At 39.5% G+C, this 4,284-nt stretch overlaps 1 pseudogene; it reads left to right on the forward strand.

Moving 5' to 3' along the window:
• The window catches only part of LOC102870390, a 107,003-nt pseudogene that overhangs the window by 24,085 nt on the left and 78,634 nt on the right, over nucleotides 1-4,284 (forward strand).

The following is a 4,284-nucleotide window of genomic DNA, read 5'->3' on the forward strand; positions in this document are numbered from 1 at the left end:
ACAGCAACAAATACAACAACAACAATGACCAAAACCTAGATAAGTTGTGCAATAACATGAAGGACATCATCCATGAAAGAAGTAAACGTCATTGCAAAAATAAGAAAAAAATAAAAGAGAAAAATTAATGTCAGAAGAGACTTGGTGGTCTTGAACTAGAATGGAAAGAGACCAAAATAAAAGGAAGAAATGTTGAAGCAAAAGAGTTTAACAAGAAGACCAAGCAAAGTATTATAATGAAATGTGCAAAGAGCTGAAGGTAAGGTACTCAAAAAAGAAGAACATGGAAGAAGGGTTACACGGCCTACAAGAAGGGCGATGTGGCACTCGCGCAGTAAGACTTATTTGCTGAGGACTGGTGACTTGGCAGCTTCATATCTGGGAACAGATTGCAACCCCTAACTCTCAGTGCTGCCCAAGCCCTGTCCCCCCCATCCCTGCCACAGCACCATGTCCAGGGACACCACCCCACCACCATCCCACGTCCCCACACTTTTGGCACACCCTGGTGGCCTCACCACAACCCTGCACCCCCTGGCGGTGCTCCAGGGGCTGTAGAGACTCCTTCACGCAACACAACAACAGCCGTGGACAATACGATTCTGAGTCAGCACACAAAGGCACACCATGGAGACAGCTATCGTCTGAAGCCACCAATCGAGCTGCTGTGGGACTGATCTGCCACAAGAAAGGCTGGTAGGATCCTAATTGGGTTTTCTTGGGCACTACTGATTGTCTGGGAGAGTTCCCAAGGGTGAGCTCACTGGTGGGAATTTGGCTGAGCTCTCTCAGGGCACGCCAACTGCCCAGGAAAGAGCAGGCCAGTGATAATTTGGAAGAACATTTGTGGACACTGCAGACCAGCCAGAGGTGAGTGGGTTGGTGGAAATTTGACTTTGTCTTGTTGAGTCCCCTTGACCCAGGAGATAATTTGGCTGAACTTTTGTGGACACTGCAGACCAGCCAGAGGCAAGTGAGTTGGTGGGAATTTGACTTCGTGTTGTTGAGTCCCCTTGGACACAGGAGCCTTCCTCGGCAGGGGCCACGGTGAAAGGGCAACTGCATGAGAACCACTGGACAGGGACCAGTGAATGAAAACCACTGGGTGGGAGACAGACAGCTGGAATTTGAATAGGAACCCCAATTAAAAGCACATCCAGACAACTAAGGCCTGAATGAGGTCCCCCAAGTGGTTGACCTGCCCTTTTGATTGCCACAACCACATGCATGCCCTACCCTATTAGTCTCCACCTGTGTCTACAGATCTGGTTAATCAACCTGCCTTTAATCCGGAGCACCTTGACCTATCTTACTTACCAGGGGCTGCTCTCACAGGTGCTGAACTGACATTTCCCTAGAGTCAGACATTCAGAGAAAAGTACAAGTGGGATAGCTACCCAACTGATCTCTAGAACATTATCTTCATTGAGAACATATCAATGTCTCGAAGAAAGCAAGCTGTCCCACACAATACACAAGCACAAAGCAAGATATCACTCCCAAAGGGGACACAGTATCAATTGATTTCCTGAAGCCAGAAAGTCTGATGGAACTTTCTGACACAGAATTTAAAAGAACCATGATTAACTATTTTCAATGGATGAAAGATAAACTTGAAGAATTACAGGATACTGCAAACAAAAACAGGAGGAACTAAAAAAAAACCCACACAAACAGTACAGAACATTGTAGAGAAAACAAACAAGGTGTTAGCAGCACTGGAAAAACAAGAAACCACTATCCAAAATATGAGGTCCAATGTTTCAGATGCTGTCAACATGATGGAGAGGCACATGAATAGAGTTGAAGAGATGGAACAAAGAACCAATGAAATAGGAGACAAAATTGTCACCACAGATTTGCTAGAGCAAAAAAACAGGCTCAAAATGGAAGGAAAAAGAAGAAAACCTATGAATAATGTGGGACACCATCAAGAGAAATAACATGTGCATCACTGGAATCCCAGAAAAGGAAGAAGCAAGGAAAGGCACTGAAAAAGTTGTGGAATAATTACTAGAGGAAAACTTTCCAGGCATAATGAAGAATGAGAGAATATATATACAAGAAGCTCAGCGAACACCATATAGACTAGAACACCCCCCCCAAAAAAACCCCATCAAGGCATATCATAGTTAAATTTGCCAGAATCAAAGATAAGGAGAGAATCCTGAAAGCAGCAAGGGGGAAGCAAAGAGTAACCTATAGGGGAGAGCAGATAAGATTAAGTGCCAATTTCTCAAAAGAAACCATGCAAGCAAGAAGAGAGTGGAAGGAAATACATCAAACACTGAAAGAACACAACCGTCAACCAATAATACTGTACCCAGCAAAATTATCCATCAAATATGAAGGAGAGATCAAGATATTCCCAGAAAAGCAAAACCTAAGAGAGTTTGTAAAAACAAGACTAGCATTGCAGGAAAGGCTCAGAGATGTCCTTCTTACAGAGATACCACAGAAAGCATCATGGACCAAAGTAACTAGCAACAACACCAAAAAGAACTCAACACTATGACAGCAATAAAACCTTGCCTCTCAATAATCACACCGAATGTAAATGGTTTAAATGCACCACTGAAGAGAAAAAGAGTAGCAGACTGGATAAAAAACCAAAATCCATCAATATTTTGTCTACAAGAGACACATCTGAAAAATGAAGATAAAGACAGACTAAAAATAAAAGGGTGGTGGAAAATATGCCAAGAAAGCAGCAACCAGAAAAAAGCAGGAGCAGCGATATTAATATTTGATAAAATAAATATCAATGTAAAAACCATCACAAAAGACAAGGAAGGTAACTACATAATGCTAAGAGGGTCAATAGAACAAGAGGACATAAGAATAATAAATATCTATGCACCAAATGAAAGACCTGCAAACTACATAAAACAAACATTAACAAAACTGGAAAAGGAAATAGACAACACTACTATAGTGCTGGGAGACTTCAATACACCCCTCTCAAGAAAAGATAGAATTGCCAGAAATAAACTCAACAAAGATACTGAAGAATTAAACCATAACCAACTTGATCTCATAGATATTTACAGGCTAATGCACCCCCCCCAAAAAAAAAACCCACAGTATACCTTCTTCTCCAATGTACATGGAAGATTCTCCAGAATAGATCACATTCTGGGACACAGGCAAGCATCAATAAATTAAAAAACATGGAAATAATATAAAGCATCTTTTCAGACAATAATGCTACAAAATTAGAAATTAAAAATAGGATGACAAAGGAGAAAAAAACATGCATTTGGAAGCTGAACAATTCCTTGCTTGAACATGACTGGGTACTAGAAGAAATAAAAAATGAAATTAAAAAGTTTCTTGAAACAAATGACATGAAAACACCACTTACCAAAACCTCTGGGAAACAGCCAAAGCAGTAATCAGAGGTCAATTTATAGCAATAAGTAAACACATCAAAAGGTAAGAAAAATTAACCATTGATTCTCTAACTCAACATCTTCAGCAAATTGAAAAAGAGCAGCAAGAAAACCCGACACCCTCTAAAAAACCCGAAATTATAAAAATTAGAGCAGAAATAAATGAAATAGAAAACCAAAAAACAATCGAAACTATCAACAAAACTAGGAGATGGTTCTTTGAAAAGGTCAATAAAATCGACAAACCATTAGCAAAACTCACAAAGGAAAAGAAAGAAAAAACACAAATAATGCGAATAAGAGATGAGTCAGGCAATATCACAACAGAACCAATGAAAATTTTAAAAGCTAACATTAAAGTATTATGAAAAATTATACGCAAACAAATATGAAAACCTAGAGGCAATGGACAAATACCTAAAAATGCACAACCTACCTAAACTAACAGAAACTGAAACTGAACATCTGAACAGACCCATTACAAAAGAAGAAACTGAAAAGGTAATACAACAACTTCCGACCAAAAAAAGCCCTGGACCAGATGGTTTTACTAGAGAATTTTATCAAACATTCAAAGAGGAATTGTCACCAATTCTACGTAAACTATTTCAGGAAATAGAGAAAGATGGAATTCTCCTGGATTCATTCTATAAAGCAAACATATCCTTGATACCAAAGCCAGGAAAGGACACCACCAAAATAGAAAACTATAGGCCAATACCTCTTATGAACTTAGACGCAAAAATACTGAATAAAATCCTGGCCGATAGAATTCAACGATACATCAAAGAAATAATCCATCATGACCAAGTGGGCTTTATAACAGGTATGCAAGGGTGGTTCAACATAAGGAAAACAATCAATGTAATTCATCACATTAACAAAGCAAAGA

This window comes from Elephantulus edwardii, unplaced genomic scaffold (genome assembly GCF_000299155.1).
Source record: "Elephantulus edwardii isolate Elephantulus edwardi_28Jun2011 unplaced genomic scaffold, EleEdw1.0 scaffold00434, whole genome shotgun sequence".
Classification (NCBI taxonomy): Eukaryota; Metazoa; Chordata; class Mammalia; order Macroscelidea; family Macroscelididae; genus Elephantulus; species Elephantulus edwardii.